Source organism: Phalangium opilio, unplaced genomic scaffold (genome assembly GCF_054372755.1).
Source record: "Phalangium opilio isolate 3A_F unplaced genomic scaffold, DU_Popi_V2 ptg000054l_1, whole genome shotgun sequence".
NCBI lineage: Eukaryota > Metazoa > Arthropoda > Arachnida > Opiliones > Phalangiidae > Phalangium > Phalangium opilio.
Window position 1 is genome coordinate 1,968,978 of NW_028324173.1, and position 19,376 is coordinate 1,988,353.

Sequence of the window (19,376 nt, forward strand, 5' to 3'; positions counted from 1 at the left end):
CATTAGACTATACTTTGCAGGCTCGTAACTCTGTTTCTACTGGAGATACGTGGATGTCCTTTGAGTATGTTATTGTCCAATTTGTCCCCCATCTAACCATACTAAAAACTTTGGGCTACGACAAACAGGGGCCGAGTAATTAAGCTAAATGTAAACAAACAACCCCTCCATAGGAAATGCATTAGACTATATTTTGCAGGCCCATAACTCTGTGTCTACTAGAGATACGGGGATGTCCTTAGGATATGTTATAGTCCAATTTGTCCCCCATCTAACCATACTAAAAACTTTGGGCTACGACAAACAGGGGCCGAGTACTTAAGCAAAACGTAAAGAAACAACCCCTCCATTGGAAATGCATTAGACTATACTTTGAAGGCTCGTAACTCTGTGTCTACTAGAGATACGGGGATGTCCTTAGGATATGTTATAGTCCAATTTGTCCCCCAACTAACCATACTAAAAACTTTGGGCTACGACAAACAGGGGCCGAGTACTTAAGCAAAACGTAAAGAAACAACCCCTCCATTGGAAATGCATTAGACTATACTTTGAAGGCTCGTAACTCTGTTTCTACTGGAGATACGGGGATGTCCTTTGAGTATGTTATAGTTCAATTTGTCCCCCATCTAACCATACTAAAAACATTGAGCTTCGACAAACAGGGGCCGAGTACTTAAGCAAAACGTAAACAAACAACCCCTCCATAGGAAATGCATTAGACTATTCTTTGCAGGCCCATAACTCTGTGTCTACTAGAGATACGGGGATGTCCTTAGGATATGTTATAGTCCAAATTGTCCCCCTTCTAACCATACTAAAAACTTTGGGCTACGACAAACAGGGGCCGAGTAATTAAGCTTAATGTAAACAAACAACCCCTCCATAGGAAATGCATTAGACTATATTTTGAAGGCCCATAACTCTGTGTCTACTAGAGATACGGGGATGTCCTTAGGATATGTTATAGTCCAATTTGTCCCCCATCTAACCATACTAAAAACTTTGGGCTTCGACAAACAAGGGCCGAGTACTTAAGCAAAACGTAAAGAAACAACCCCTCCATTGGAAATGCATTAGACTATACTTTGAAGGCTCGTAACTCTGTTTCTACTGGAGATACGGGGATGTCCTTTGAGTATGTTATAGTTTAATTTGTCCCCCATCTAACCATACTAAAAACATTGAGCTTCGAAAAACAGGGGCCGAGTACTTAAGCAAAACGTAAACAAACAACCCCTCCATAGGAAATGCATTAGACTATTCTTTGCAGGCCCATAACTCTGTGTCTACTAGAGATACGGGGATGTCCTTAGGATATGTTATAGTCCAAATTGTCCCCCTTCTAACCATACTAAAAACTTTGGGCTACGACAAACAGCGGCCGAGTACTTAAGCAAAACGTAACGAAACAAACCCCCTCCATAGGAAATGCATTAGACTATACTTTGCAGGCTCGTAACTCTGTTTCTACTGGAGATACGAGGATGTCCTTAGGATATAATATAGTCCAAATTGTCCCCCATCTAACCATACTAAAAACATTGAGCTACGACAAACAGGGGCCGAGATATTAAGCAAAATGTTCGTCAACTTTGGTATCGTCTCACTTATTTTTATTATGTTACTTATGATTTTTGCACTATACTTTTGAGGCTCATAACTCTTGTTCTACAAGAGATACTGGGATCTCCCCATACAAGGATACTTTAAACTTGAGGCTACCTCAATATCGTCGTCAACTTATTTTTTGTCTCACTTATTGTTAGAAGGTTACTTTTGATTTTGGAAAATAAACTTTGCAGGCTCGTAACTCTGTTTCTACTGGATATACGGGGATGTCCTTTGAGTATGTTATAGTTCAATTTGACCCCCATCTAACCATACTAAAAACATTGAGCTACGACAAACAGGGGCCGAGTTATTAAGCTAAACGTAAACAAACAACCCCTCCATAGGAAATGCATTAGACTATACTTTGCAGGCCCATAACTCTGTGTCTACTAGAGATACGGGGATGTCCTTATGATATGTTATAGTCCAAATTGTCCCCCTTCAAACCATACTAAAAACTTTGGGCTACGACAAACAGGGGGCGAGTACTTAAGCAAAACGTAACGAAACAAACCCCCTCCATAGGAAATGCATTAGACTATACTTTGCAGGCTCGTAACTCTGTTTCTACTGGAGATACGGGGATGTCCTTTGAGTATGTTATTGTCCAATTTGTCCCCCATCTAAACATATTAAAAACTTTGGGCTACGACAAACAGGGGCCGAGTAATTAAGCTAAATGTAAACAAACAACCCCTCCATAGGAAATGCATTAGACTATATTTTGCAGGCCCATAACTATGTGTCTACTAGAGATACGGGGATGTCCTTAGGATATGTTATAGTCCAATTTGTCCCCCATCTAACCATACTAAAAACATTGAGCTTCGACAAACAGGGGCCGAGTACTTAAGCAAAACGTAAACAAACAACCCCTCCATAGGAAATGCATTAGACTATACTTTGCAGGCCCATAACTCTGTGTCTACTAGAGATACGGGGATGTCCTTAGGATATGTTATAGTCCAAATTGTCCCCCTTCTAACCATACTAAAAACTTTGGGCTACGACAAACAGCGGCCGAGTACTTAAGCAAAACGTAACGAAACAAACCCCCTCCATAGGAAATGCATTAGACTATACTTTGCAGGCTCGTAACTCTGTTTCTACTGGAGATACGAGGATGTCCTTAGGTAATGTTATAGTCCAAATTGTCCCCCATCTAACCATACTAAAAACATTGAGCTACGACAAACAGGGGCCGAGATATTAAGCAAAATGTTCGTCAACTTTGGTATCGTCTCACTTATTTTTATTATGTTACTTATGATTTTTGCACTATACTTTTGAGGCTCATAACTCTTGTTCTACAAGAGATACTGGGATCTCCCCATACAAGGATACTTTAAACTTGAGGCTACCTCAATATCGTCGTCAACTTATTTTTTGTCTCACTTATTGTTAGAAGGTTACTTTTGATTTTGGAAAATAAACTTTGCAGGCTCGTAACTCTGTTTCTACTGGATATACGGGGATGTACTTTGAGTATGTTATAGTTCAATTTGTCCCCCATCTAACCATACTAAAAACATTGAGCTACGACAAACAGGGGCCGAGTTATTAAGCTAAACGTAAACAAACAACCCCTCCATAGGAAATGCATTAGACTATACTTTGCAGGCCCATAACTCTGTGTCTACTAGAGATACGGGGATGTCCTTAGGATATGTTATAGTCCAAATTGTCCCCCTTCAAACCATACTAAAAACTTTGGGCTACGACAAACAGGGGCCGAGTACTTAAGCAAAACGTAACGAAACAAACCCCCTCCATAGGAAATGCATTAGACTATACTTTGCAGGCTCGTAACTCTGTTTCTACTGGAGATACGGGGATGTCCTTTGAGTAAGTTATAGTTCAATTTGTCCCCCATCTAACCATACTAAAAACATTGAGCTTCGACAAACAGGGGCCGAGTACTTAAGCAAAACGTAAACAAACAACCCCTCCATAGGAAATGCATTAGACTATACTTTGCAGGCCCATAACTCTGTGTCTACTAGAGATACGGGGATGTCCTTAGGATATGTTATAGTCCAAATTGTCCCCCTTCTAACCATACTAAAAACTTTGGGCTACGACAAACAGCGGCCGAGTACTTAAGCAAAACGTAACGAAACAAACCCCCTCCATAGGAAATGCATTAGACTATACTTTGCAGGCTCGTAACTCTGTTTCTACTGGAGATACGAGGATGTCCTTAGGATATGTTATAGTCCAAATTGTCCCCCATCTAACCATACTAAAAACATTGAGCTACGACAAACAGGGGCCGAGATATTAAGCAAAATGTTCGTCAACTTTGGTATCGTCTCACTTATTTTTATTATGTTACTTATGATTTTTGCACTATACTTTTGAGGCTCATAACTCTTGTTCTACAAGAGATACTGGGATCTCCCCATACAAGGATACTTTAAACTTGAGGCTACCTCAATATCGTCGTCAACTTATTTTTTGTCTCACTTATTGTTAGAAGGTTACTTTTGATTTTGGAAAATAAACTTTGCAGGCTCGTAACTCTGTTTCTACTGGAGATACGGGGATGTCCTTTGAGTATGTTATAGTTCAATTTGTCCCCCATCTAACCATACTAAAAACATTGAGCTACGACAAACAGGGGCCGAGTTATTAAACTAAACGTAAACAAACAACCCCTCCATAGGAAATGCATTAGACTATACTTTGCAGGCCCATAACTCTGTGTCTACTAGAGATACGGGGATGTCCTTAGGATATGTTATAGTCCAAATTGTCCCCCATCTAACCATACTAAAAACTTTGGGCTACGACAAACAGGGGCCGAGTACTTAAGCAAAACGTATCGAAACAAACCCCATCCATAGGAAATGCATTAGACTATACTTTGCAGGCTCGTAACTCTGTTTCTACTGGAGATACGGGGATGTCCTTTGAGTATGTTATTGTCCAATTTGTCCCCCATCTAACCATACTAAAAACTTTGGGCTACGACAAACAGGGGCCGAGTAATTAAGCTAAATGTAAACAAACAACCCCTCCATAGGAAATGCATTAGACTATATTTTGCAGGCCCATAACTCTGTGTCTACTAGAGATACGGGGATGTCCTTAGGATATGTTATAGTCCAATTTGTCCCCCATCTAACCATACTAAAAACTTTGGGCTACGACAAACAGGGGCCGAGTACTTAAGCAAAACGTAAAGAAACAACCCCTCCATTGGAAATGCATTAGACTATACTTTGAAGGCTCGTAACTCTGTTTCTACTGGAGATACGGGGATGTCCTTTGAGTATGTTATAGTTCAATTTGTCCCCCATCTAACCATACTAAAAACATTGAGCTTCGACAAACAGGGGCCGAGTACTTAAGCAAAACGTAAACAAACAACCCCTCCATAGGAAATGCATTCGACTATACTTTGCAGGCCCATAACTAGGTGTCTACTAGAGATACGGGGATGTCCTTAGGATATGTTATAGTCCAAATTGTCCCCCTTCTAACCATACTAAAAACTTTGGGCTACGACAAACAGCGGCCGAGTACTTAAGCAAAACGTAACGAAACAAACCCCCTCCATAGGAAATGCATTAGACTATACTTTGCAGGCTCGTAACTCTGTTTCTACTGGATATACGGGGATGTCCTTTGAGTATGTTATAGTTCAATTTGTCCCCCATCTAACCATTTTAAAAACATTGAGCTAAGACAAACAGGGGCCGAGTTATTAAGCTAAATGTAAACAAACAACCCCTCTATATGAAATGCATTAGACTATACTTTGCAGGCCCATAACTCTGTGTCTACTAGAGATACGGGGATGTCCTTAGGATATGTTATAGTCCAAATTGTCCCCCTTCAAACCATACTAAAAACTTTGGGCTACGACAAACAGGGGCCGAGTACTTAAGCAAAACGTAACGAAACAAACCCCATCCATAGGAAATGCATTAGACTATACTTTGCAGGCTCGTAACTCTGTTTCTACTGGAGATACGTGGATGTCCTTTGAGTATGTTATTGTCCAATTCGTCCCCCATCTAACCATACTAAAAACTTTGGGCTACGACAAACAGGGGCCGAGTAATTAAGCTAAATGTAAACAAACAACCCCTCCATAGGAAATGCATTAGACTATATTTTGCAGGCCCATAACTCTGTGTCTACTAGAGATACGGGGATGTCCTTAGGATATGTTATAGTCCAATTTGTCCCCCATCTAACCATACTAAAAACTTTGGGCTTCGACAAACAAGGGCCGAGTACTTAAGCAAAACGTAAAGAAACAACCCCTCCATTGGAAATGCATTAGACTATACTTTGAAGGCTCGTAACTCTGTTTCTACTGGAGATACGGGGATGTCCTTTGAGTATGTTATAGTTTAATTTGTCCCCCATCTAACCATACTAAAAACATTGAGCTTCGAAAAACAGGGGCCGAGTACTTAAGCAAAACGTAAACAAACAACCCCTCCATAGGAAATGCATTAGACTATACTTTGCAGGCCCATAACTCTGTGTCTACTAGAGATACGGGGATGTCCTTAGGATATGTTATAGTCCAAATTGTCCCCCTTCTAACCATACTAAAAACTTTGGGCTACGACAAACAGCGGCCGAGTACTTAAGCAAAACGTAACGAAACAAACCCCCTCCATAGGAAATGCATTAGACTATACTTTGCAGGCTCGTAACTCTGTTTCTACTGGAGATACGAGGATGTCCTTTGAGTATGTTATAGTTCAATTTGTCCCCCATCTAACCATACTAAAAACATTGAGCTACGACAAACAGGGGCCGAGATATTAAGCTAAACGTAAACAAACAACCCCTCCATAGGAAATGCATTAGACTATACTTTGCAGGCCCATAACTCTGTGTCTACTAGAGATACGGGGATTTCCTTAGGATATGTTATAGTCCAAATTGTCCCCCATCTAACCATACTAAAAACTTTGGGCTACGACAAACAGGGGCCGAGTACTTAAGCAAAACGTAACGAAACAAACCCCATCCATAGGAAATGCATTAGACTATACTTTGCAGGCTCGTAACTCTGTTTCTACTGGAGATACGTGGATGTCCTTTGAGTATGTTATTGTCCAATTTGTCCCCCATCTAACCATACTAAAAACTTTGGGCTACGACAAACAGGGGCCGAGTAATTAAGCTAAATGTAAACAAACAACCCCTCCATAGGAAATGCATTAGACCATACTTTGCAGGCCCATCACTCTGTGTCTACTAGAGATACGGGGATGTCCTTAGGATATGTTATAGTCCAAATTGTCCCCCTTCAAACCATACTAAAAACTTTGGGCTACGACAAACAGGGGCCGAGTACTTAAGCAAAACGTAACGAAACAAACCCCATCCATAGGAAATGCATTAGACTATACTTTGCAGGCTCGTAACTCTGTTTCTACTGGAGATACGTGGATGTCCTTTGAGTATGTTATTGTCCAATTTGTCCCCCATCTAACCATACTAAAAACTTTGGGCTACGACAAACAGGGGCCGAGTAATTAAGCTAAATGTAAACAAACAACCCCTATATAGGAAATGCATTAGACTATATTTTGCAGGCCCATAACTCTGTGTCTACTAGAGATACGGGGATGTCCTTAGGATATGTTATAGTCCAATTTGTCCCCCATCTAACCATACTAAAAACTTTGGGCTTCGACAAACAAGGGCCGAGTACTTAAGCAAAACGTAACGAAACAAACCCCCTCCATAGGAAATGCATTAGACTATACTTTGCAGGGTCGTAACTCTGTTTCTACTGGAGATACGGGGATGTCCTTTGAGTATGTTATAGTTCAATTTGTCCCCCATCTAACCATACTAAAAACATTGAGCTACGACAAACAGGGGCCGAGTTATTAAGCTAAACGTAAACAAACAACCCCTCCATAGGAAATGCATTAGACTATACTTTGCAGGCCCATAACTCTGTGTCTACTAGAGATACGGGGATGTCCTTAGGATATGTTATAGTCCAAATTGTCCCCCATCTAACCATACTAAAAACTTTGGGCTACGACAAACAGGGGCCGAGTACTTAAGCAAAACGTATCGAAACAAACCCCATCCATAGGAAATGCATTAGACTATACTTTGCAGGCTCGTAACTCTGTTTCTACTGGAGATACGTGGATGTCCTTTGAGTATGTTATTGTCCAATTTGTCCCCCATCTAACCATACTAAAAACTTTGGGCTACGACAAACAGGGGCCGAGTAATTAAGCTAAATGTAAACAAACAACCCCTCCATAGGAAATGCATTAGACTATACTTTGCAGGCCCATAACTCTGTGTCTACTAGAGATACGGGGATGTCCTTAGGATATGTTATAGTCCAAATTGTCCCCCTTCTAACCATACTAAAAACTTTGGGCTACGACAAACAGCGGCCGAGTACTTAAGCAAAACGTAACGAAACAAACCCCCTCCATAGGAAATGCATTAGACTATACTTTGCAGGCTCGTAACTCTGTTTCTACTGGAGATACGAGGATGTCCTTAGGATATGTTATAGTCCAAATTTTCCCCCATCTAACCATACTAAAAACATTGAGCTACGACAAACAGGGGCCGAGATATTAAGCAAAATGTTCGTCAACTTTGGTATCGTCTCACTTATTTTTATTATGTTACTTATGATTTTTGCACTATACTTTTGAGGCTCATAACTCTTGTTCTACAAGAGATACTGGGATCTCCCCATACAAGGATACTTTAAACTTGAGGCTACCTCAATATCGTCGTCAACTTATTTTTTGTCTCACTTATTGTTAGAAGGTTACTTTTGATTTTGGAAAATAAACTTTGCAGGCTCGTAACTCTGTTTCTACTGGATATACGGGGATGTCCTTTGAGTATGTTATAGTTCAATTTGTCCCCCATCTAACCATACTAAAAACATTGAGCTACAACAAACAGGGGCCGAGTTATTAAGCTAAACGTAAACAAACAACCCCTCCATAGGAAATGCATTAGACTATACTTTGCAGGCCCATAACTCTGTGTCTACCAGAGATACGGGGATGTACTTAGGATATGTTATAGTCCAAATTGTCCCCCTTCAAACCATACTAAAAACTTTGGGCTACGACAAACAGGGGGCGAGTACTTAAGCAAAACGTAACGAAACAAACCCCCTCCATAGGAAATGCATTAGACTATACTTTGCAGGGTCGTAACTCTGTTTCTACTGGAGATACGGGGATGTCCTTTGAGTATGTTATAGTTCAATTTGTCCCCCATCTAACCATACTAAAAACATTGAGCTACGACAAACAGGGGCCGAGTTATTAAGCTAAACGTAAACAAACAACCCCTCCATAGGAAATGCATTAGACTATACTTTGCAGGCCCATAACTCTGTGTCTACTAGAGATACGGGGATGTCCTTAGGATATGTTATAGTCCAAATTGTCCCCCATCTAACCATACTAAAAACTTTGGGCTACGACAAACAGGGGCCGAGTACTTAAGCAAAACGTATCGAAACAAACCCCATCCATAGGAAATGCATTAGACTATACTTTGCAGGCTCGTAACTCTGTTTCTACTGGATATACGGGGATGTCCTTTGAGTATGTTATAGTTCAATTTGTCCCCCATCTAACCATTTTAAAAACATTGAGCTATGACAAACAGGGGCCGAGTTATTAAGCTAAACGTAAACAAACAACCCCTCTATAGGAAATGCATTAGACTATACTTTGCAGGCCCATAACTCTGTGTCTACTAGAGATACGGGGATGTCCTTAGGATATGTTATAGTACAAATTGTCCCCCTTCAAACCATACTAAAAACTTTGGGCTACGACAAACAGGGGCCGAGTACTTAAGCAAAACGTAACGAAACAAACCCCATCCATAGGAAATGCATTAGACTATACTTTGCAGGCTCGTAACTCTGTTTCTACTGGAGATACGTGGATGTCCTTTGAGTATGTTATTGTCCAATTTGTCCCCCATCTAACCATACTAAAAACTTTGGGCTACGACAAACAGGGGCCGAGTAATTAAGCTAAATGTAAACAAACAACCCCTCCATAGGAAATGCATTAGACTATATTTTGCAGGCCCATAACTCTGTGTCTACTAGAGATACGGGGATGTCCTTAGGATATGTTATAGTCCAATTTGTCCCCCATCTAACCATACTAAAAACTTTGGGCTTCGACAAACAAGGGCCGAGTACTTAAGCAAAACGTAAAGAAACAACCCCTCCATTGGAAATGCAATAGACTATACTTTGAAGGCTCGTAACTCTGTTTCTACTGGAGATACGGGGATGTCCTTTGAGTATGTTATAGTTTAATTTGTCCCCCATCTAACCATACTAAAAACATTGAGCTTCGAAAAACAGGGGCCGAGTACTTAAGCTAAATGTAAACAAACAACCCCTCCATAGGAAATGCATTAGACTATATTTTGCAGGCCCATAACTCTGTGTCTACTAGAGATACGGGGATGTCCTTAGGATATGTTATAGTCCAATTTGTCCCCCATCTAACCATACTAAAAACTTTGGGCTTCGACAAACAAGGGCCGAGTACTTAAGCAAAACGTAAAGAAACAACCCCTCCATTGGAAATGCAATAGACTATACTTTGCAGGCCCATAACTCTGTGTCTACTAGAGATACGGGGATGTCCTTAGGATATGTTATAGTCCAAATTGTCCCCCATCTAACCATACTAAAAACTTTGGGCTACGACAAACAGGGGCCGAGTACTTAAGCAAAACGTATCGAAACAAACCCCATCCATAGGAAATGCATTAGACTATACTTTGCAGGCTCGTAACTCTGTTTCTACTGGAGATACGTGGATGTCCTTTGAGTATGTTATTGTCCAATTTGTCCCCCATCTAACCATACTAAAAACTTTGGGCTACGACAAACAGGGGCCGAGTAATTAAGCTAAATGTAAACAAACAACCCCTCCATAGGAAATGCAGACTATACTTTGCAGGCCCATAACTCTGTGTCTACTAGAGATACGGGGATGTCCTTAGGATATGTTATAGTCCAAATTGTCCCCCTTCTAACCATACTAAAAACTTTGGGCTACGACAAACAGCGGCCGAGTACTTAAGCAAAACGTAACGAAACAAACCCCCTCCATAGGAAATGCATTAGACTATACTTTGCAGGCTCGTAACTCTGTTTCTACTGGAGATACGAGGATGTCCTTAGGATATGTTATAGTCCAAATTTTCCCCCATCTAACCATACTAAAAACATTGAGCTACGACAAACAGGGGCCGAGATATTAAGCAAAATGTTCGTCAACTTTGGTATCGTCTCACTTATTTTTATTATGTTACTTATGATTTTTGCACTATACTTTTGAGGCTCATAACTCTTGTTCTACAAGAGATACTGGGATCTCCCCATACAAGGATACTTTAAACTTGAGGCTACCTCAATATCGTCGTCAACTTATTTTTTGTCTCACTTATTGTTAGAAGGTTACTTTTGATTTTGGAAAATAAACTTTGCAGGCTCGTAACTCTGTTTCTACTGGATATACGGGGATGTCCTTTGAGTATGTTATAGTTCAATTTGTCCCCCATCTAACCATACTAAAAACATTGAGCTACAACAAACAGGGGCCGAGTTATTAAGCTAAACGTAAACAAACAACCCCTCCATAGGAAATGCATTAGACTATACTTTGCAGGCCCATAACTCTGTGTCTACCAGAGATACGGGGATGTACTTAGGATATGTTATAGTCCAAATTGTCCCCCTTCAAACCATACTAAAAACTTTGGGCTACGACAAACAGGGGGCGAGTACTTAAGCAAAACGTAACGAAACAAACCCCCTCCATAGGAAATGCATTAGACTATACTTTGCAGGGTCGTAACTCTGTTTCTACTGGAGATACGGGGATGTCCTTTGAGTATGTTATAGTTCAATTTGTCCCCCATCTAACCATACTAAAAACATTGAGCTACGACAAACAGGGGCCGAGTTATTAAGCTAAACGTAAACAAACAACCCCTCCATAGGAAATGCATTAGACTATACTTTGCAGGCCCATAACTCTGTGTCTACTAGAGATACGGGGATGTCCTTAGGATATGTTATAGTCCAATTTGTCCCCCATCTAACCATACTAAAAACTTTGGGCTTCGACAAACAAGGGCCGAGTACTTAAGCAAAACGTAAAGAAACAACCCCTCCATTGGAAATGCAATAGACTATACTTTGAAGGCTCGTAACTCTGTTTCTACTGGAGATACGGGGATGTCCTTTGAGTATGTTATAGTTTAATTTGTCCCCCATCTAACCATACTAAAAACATTGAGCTTCGAAAAACAGGGGCCGAGTACTTAAGCAAAACGTAAACAAACAACCCCTCAATAGGAAATGCATTAGACTATACTTTGCAGGCCCATAACTCTGTGTCTACTAGAGATACGGGGATGTCCTTAGGATATGTTATAGTCCAAATTGTCCCCCTTCTAACCATACTAAAAACTTTGGGCTACGACAAACAGCGGCCGAGTACTTAAGCAAAACGTAAAGAAACAACCCCTCCATTGGAAATGCAATAGACTATACTTTGAAGGCTCGTAACTCTGTTTCTACTGGAGATACGGGGATGTCCTTTGAGTATGTTATAGTTCAATTTGTCCCCCATCTAACCATACTAAAAACATTGAGCTACAACAAACAGGGGCCGAGTTATTAAGCTAAACGTAAACAAACAACCCCTCCATAGGAAATGCATTAGACTATACTTTGCAGGCCCATAACTCTGTGTCTACCAGAGATACGGGGATGTACTTAGGATATGTTATAGTCCAAATTGTCCCCCTTCAAACCATACTCAAAACTTTGGGCTACGACAAACAGGGGCCGAGTACTTAAGCAAAACGTATCGAAACAAACCCCATCCATAGGAAATGCATTAGACTATACTTTGCAGGCTCGTAACTCTGTTTCTACTGGAGATACGGGGATGTCCTTTGAGTATGTTATTGTCCAATTTGTCCCCCATCTAACCATACTAAAAACTTTGGGCTACGACAAACAGGGGCCGAGTAATTAAGCTAAATGTAAACAAACAACCCCTCCATAGGAAATGCATTAGACTATATTTTGCAGGCCCATAACTCTGTGTCTACTAGAGATACGGGGATGTCCTTAGGATATGTTATAGTCCAATTTGTCCCCCATCTAACCATACTAAAAACTTTGGGCTACGACAAACAGGGGCCGAGTACTTAAGCAAAACGTAAAGAAACAACCCCTCCATTGGAAATGCATTAGACTATACTTTGAAGGCTCGTAACTCTGTTTCTACTGGAGATACGGGGATGTCCTTTGAGTATGTTATAGTTCAATTTGTCCCCCATCTAACCATACTAAAAACATTGAGCTTCGACAAACAGGGGCCGAGTACTTAAGCAAAACGTAAACAAACAACCCCTCCATAGGAAATGCATTAGACTATACTTTGCAGGCTCGTAACTCTGTTTCTACTGGATATACGGGGATGTCCTTTGAGTATGTTATAGTTCAATTTGTCCCCCATCTAACCATTTTAAAAACATTGAGCTATGACAAACAGGGGCCGAGTTATTAAGCTAATAGTAAACAAACAACCCCTCTATAGGAAATGCATTAGACTATACTTTGCAGGCCCATAACTCTGTGTCTACTAGAGATACGGGGATGTCCTTAGGATATGTTATAGTCCAAATTGTCCCCCTTCAAACCATACTAAAAACTTTGGGCTACGACAAACAGGGGCCGAGTACTTAAGCAAAACGTAACGAAACAAACCCCATCCATAGGAAATGCATTAGACTATACTTTGCAGGCTCGTAACTCTGTTTCTACTGGAGATACGTGGATGTCCTTTGAGTATGTTATTGTCCAATTTGTCCCCCATCTAACCATACTAAAACTTTGGGCTATGACAAACAGGGGCCGAGTAATTAAGCTAAATGTAAACAAACAACCCCTCCATAGGAAATGCATTAGACCATACTTTGCAGGCCCATAACTCTGTGTCTACTAGAGATACGGGGATGTCCTTAGGATATGTTATAGTCCAAATTGTCCCCCTTCAAACCATACTAAAAACTTTGGGCTACGACAAACAGGGGCCGAGTACTTAAGCAAAACGTAACGAAACAAACCCCATCCATAGGAAATGCATTAGACTATACTTTGCAGGCTCGTAACTCTGTTTCTACTGGAGATACGTGGATGTCCTTTGAGTATGTTATTGTCCAATTTGTCCCCCATCTAACCATACTAAAAACTTTGGGCTACGACAAACAGGGGCCGAGTAATTAAGCTTAATGTAAACAAACAACCCCTCCATAGGAAATGCATTAGACTATATTTTGCAGGCCCATAACTCTGTGTCTACTAGAGATACGGGGATGTCCTTAGGATATGTTATAGTCTAATTTGTCCCCCATCTAACCATACTAAAAACTTTGGGCTTCGACAAACAAGGGCCGAGTACTTAAGCAAAACGTAAAGAAACAACCCCTCCATTGGAAATGCATTAGACTATACTTTGAAGGCTCGTAACTCTGTTTCTACTGGAGATACGGGGATGTCCTTTGAGTATGTTATAGTTTAATTTGTCCCCCATCTAACCATACTAAAAACATTGAGCTTCGAAAAACAGGGGCCGAGTACTTAAGCAAAACGTAAACAAACAACCCCTCCATAGGAAATGCATTAGACTATACTTTGCAGGCCCATAACTCTGTGTCTACTAGAGATACGGGGATGTCCTTAGGATATGTTATAGTCCAAATTGTCCCCCTTCTAACCATACTAAAAACTTTGGGCTACGACAAACAGCGGCCGAGTACTTAAGCAAAACGTAACGAAACAAACCCCCTCCATAGGAAATGCATTAGACTATACTTTGCAGGCTCGTAACTCTGTTTCTACTGGAGATACGAGGATGTCCTTAGGATATGTTATAGTCCAAATTGTCCCCCATCTAACCATACTAAAAACATTGAGCTACGACAAACAGGGGCCGAGATATTAAGCAAAATGTTCGTCAACTTTGGTATCGTCTCACTTATTTTTATTATGTTACTTATGATTTTTGCACTATACTTTTGAGGCTCATAACTCTTGTTCTACAAGAGATACTGGGATCTCCCCATACAAGGATACTTTAAACTTGAGGCTACCTCAATATCGTCGTCAACTTATTTTTTGTCTCACTTATTGTTAGAAGGTTACTTTTGATTTTGGAAAATAAACTTTGCAGGCTCGTAACTCTGTTTCTACTGGATATACGGGGATGTCCTTTGAGTATGTTATAGTTCAATTTGTCCCCCATCTAACCATACTAAAAACATTGAGCTACGACAAACAGGGGCCGAGTTATTAAGCTAAACGTAAACAAACAACCCCTCCATAGGAAATGCATTAGACTATACTTTGCAGGCCCATAACTCTGTGTCTACTAGAGATACGGGGATGTCCTTATGATATGTTATAGTCCAAATTGTCCCCCTTCAAACCATACTAAAAACTTTGGGCTACGACAAACAGGGGGCGAGTACTTAAGCAAAACGTAACGAAACAAACCCCCTCCATAGGAAATGCATTAGACTATACTTTGCAGGCTCGTAACTCTGTTTCTACTGGAGATACGGGGATGTCCTTTGAGTATGTTATTGTCCAATTTGTCCCCCATCTAAACATATTAAAAACTTTGGGCTACGACAAACAGGGGCCGAGTAATTAAGCTAAATGTAAACAAACAACCCCTCCATAGGAAATGCATTAGACTATATTTTGCAGGCCCATAACTATGTGTCTACTAGAGATACGGGGATGTCCTTACGATATGTTATAGTCCAATTTGTCCCCCATCTAACCATACTAAAAACATTGAGCTTCGACAAACAGGGGCCGAGTACTTAAGCAAAACGTAAACAAACAACCCCTCCATAGGAAATGCATTAGACTATACTTTGCAGGCCCATAACTCTGTGTCTACTAGAGATACGGGGATGTCCTTAGGATATGTTATAGTCCAAATTGTCCCCCTTCTAACCATACTAAAAACTTTGGGCTACGACAAACAGCGGCCGAGTACTTAAGCAAAACGTAACGAAACAAACCCCCTCCATAGGAAATGCATTAGACTATACTTTGCAGGCTCGTAACTCTGTTTCTACTGGAGATACGAGGATGTCCTTAGGTAATGTTATAGTCCAAATTGTCCCCCATCTAACCATACTAAAAACATTGAGCTACGACAAACAGGGGCCGAGATATTAAGCAAAATGTTCGTCAACTTTGGTATCGTCTCACTTATTTTTATTATGTTACTTATGATTTTTGCACTATACTTTTGAGGCTCATAACTCTTGTTCTACAAGAGATACTGGGATCTCCCCATACAAGGATACTTTAAACTTGAGGCTACCTCAATATCGTCGTCAACTTATTTTTTGTCTCACTTATTGTTAGAAGGTTACTTTTGATTTTGGAAAATAAACTTTGCAGGCTCGTAACTCTGTTTCTACTGGATATACGGGGATGTCCTTTGAGTATGTTATAGTTCAATTTGTCCCCCATCTAACCATACTAAAAACATTGAGCTACGACAAACAGGGGCCGAGTTATTAAGCTAAACGTAAACAAACAACCCCTCCATAGGAAATGCATTAGACTATACTTTGCAGGCCCATAACTCTGTGTCTACTAGAGATACGGGGATGTCCTTATGATATGTTATAGTCCAAATTGTCCCCCTTCAAACCATACTAAAAACTTTGGGCTACGACAAACAGGGGGCGAGTACTTAAGCAAAACGTAACGAAACAAACCCCCTCCATAGGAAATGCATTAGACTATACTTTGCAGGCTCGTAACTCTGTTTCTACTGGAGATACGGGGATGTCCTTTGAGTATGTTATTGTCCAATTTGTCCCCCATCTAAACATATTAAAAACTTTGGGCTACGACAAACAGGGGCCGAGTAATTAAGCTAAATGTAAACAAACAACCCCTCCATAGGAAATGCATTAGACTATATTTTGCAGGCCCATAACTATGTGTCTACTAGAGATACGGGGATGTCCTTACGATATGTTATAGTCCAATTTGTCCCCCATCTAACCATACTAAAAACATTGAGCTTCGACAAACAGGGGCCGAGTACTTAAGCAAAACGTAAACAAACAACCCCTCCATAGGAAATGCATTAGACTATACTTTGCAGGCCCATAACTCTGTGTCTACTAGAGATACGGGGATGTCCTTAGGATATGTTATAGTCCAAATTGTCCCCCTTCTAACCATACTAAAAACTTTGGGCTACGACAAACAGCGGCCGAGTACTTAAGCAAAACGTAACGAAACAAACCCCCTCCATAGGAAATGCATTAGACTATACTTTGCAGGCTCGTAACTCTGTTTCTACTGGAGATACGAGGATGTCCTTAGGTAATGTTATAGTCCAAATTGTCCCCCATCTAACCATACTAAAAACATTGAGCTACGACAAACAGGGGCCGAGATATTAAGCAAAATGTTCGTCAACTTTGGTATCGTCTCACTTATTTTTATTATGTTACTTATGATTTTTGCACTATACTTTTGAGGCTCATAACTCTTGTTCTACAAGAGATACTGGGATCTCCCCATACAAGGATACTTTAAACTTGAGGCTACCTCAATATCGTCGTCAACTTATTTTTTGTCTCACTTATTGTTAGAAGGTTACTTTTGATTTTGGAAAATAAACTTTGCAGGCTCGTAACTCTGTTTCTACTGGATATACGGGGATGTCCTTTGAGTATGTTATAGTTCAATTTGTCCCCCATCTAACCATACTAAAAACATTGAGCTACGACAAACAGGGGCCGAGTTATTAAGCTAAACGTAAACAAACAACCCCTCCATAGGAAATGCATTAGACTATACTTTGCAGGCCCATAACTCTGTGTCTACCAGAGATACGGGGATGTACTTAGGATATGTTATAGTCCAAATTGTCCCCCTTCAAACCATACTAAAAACTTTGGGCTACGACAAACAGGGGGCGAGTACTTAAGCAAAACGTAACGAAACAAACCCCCTCCATAGGAAATGCATTAGACTATATTTTGCAGGGTCGTAACTCTGTTTCTACTGGAGATACGGGGATGTCCTTTGAGTATGTTATTGTCCAATTTGTCCCCCATCTAACCATACTAAAAACTTTGGGCTACGACAAACAGGGGCCGAGTAATTAAGCTAAATGTAAACAAACAACCCCTCCATAGGAAATGCATTAGACTATATTTTGCAGGCCCATAACTCTGTGTCTACTAGAGATACGGGGATGTCCTTAGGATATGTTATAGTCCAATTTGTCCCCCATCTAACCATACTAAAAACTTTGGGCTTCGACAAACAGGGGCCGAGTACTTAAGCAAAACGTAAAGAAACAACCCCTCCATTGGAAATGCATTAGACTATATTTTGAAGGCTCGTAACTCTGTTTCTACTGGAGATACGGGGATGTCCTTTGAGTATGTTATAGTTCAATTTGTCCCCCATCTAACCATACTAAAAACATTGAGCTTCGACAAACAGGGGCCGAGTACTTAAGCAAAACGTAAACAAACAACCCCTCCATAGGAAATGCATTAGACTATACTTTGCAGGCCCATAACTCTGTGTCTACTAGAGATACGGGGATGTCCTTAGGATATGTTATAGTCCAAATTGTCCCCCTTCTAACCATACTAAAAACTTTGGGCTACGACAAACAGCGGCCGAGTACTTAAGCAAAACGTAACGAAACAAACCCCCTCCATAGGAAATGCATTAGACTATACTTTGCAGGCTCGTAACTCTGTTTCTACTAGAGATACGAGGATGTCCTTAGGATATGTTATAGTCCAAATTGTCCCCCATCTAACCATACTAAAAACATTGAGCTACGACAAACAGGGGCCGAGATATTAAGCAAAATGTTCGTCAACTTTGGTATCGTCTCACTTATTTTTATTATGTTACTTATGATTTTTGCACTATACTTTTGAGGCTCATAACTCTTGTTCTACAAGAGATACTGGGATCTCCCCATACAAGGATACTTTAAACTTGAGGCTACCTCAATATCGTCGTCAACTTATTTTTTGTCTCACTTATTGTTAGAAGGTTACTTTTGATTTTGGAAAATAAACTTTGCAGGCTCGTAACTCTGTTTCTACTAGATATACGGGGATGTCCTTTGAGTATGTTATAGTTCAATTTGTCCCCCATCTAACCATACTAAAAACATTGAGCTACGACAAACAGGGGCCGAGTTATTAAGCTAAACGTAAACAAACAACCCCTCCATAGGAAATGCATTAGACTATACTTTGCAGGCCCATAACTCTGTGTCTACTAGAGATACGGGGATGTCCTTAGGATATGTTATAGTCCAAATTGTCCCCCTTCAAACCATACTAAAAACTTTGGGCTACGACAAACAGGGGCCGAGTACTTAAGCAAAACGTAACGAAACAAACCCCCTCCATAGGAAATGCATTAGACTATACTTTGCAGGCTCGTAACTCTGTTTCTACTGGAGATACGGGGATGTCCTTTGAGTATGTTATTGTCCAATTTGTCCCCCATCTAAACATATTAAAAACTTTGGGCTACGACAAACAGGGGCCGAGTAATTAAGCTAAATGTAAACAAACAACCCCTCCATAGGAAATGCATTAGACTATATTTTGCAGGCCCATAACTCTGTGTCTACTAGAGATAC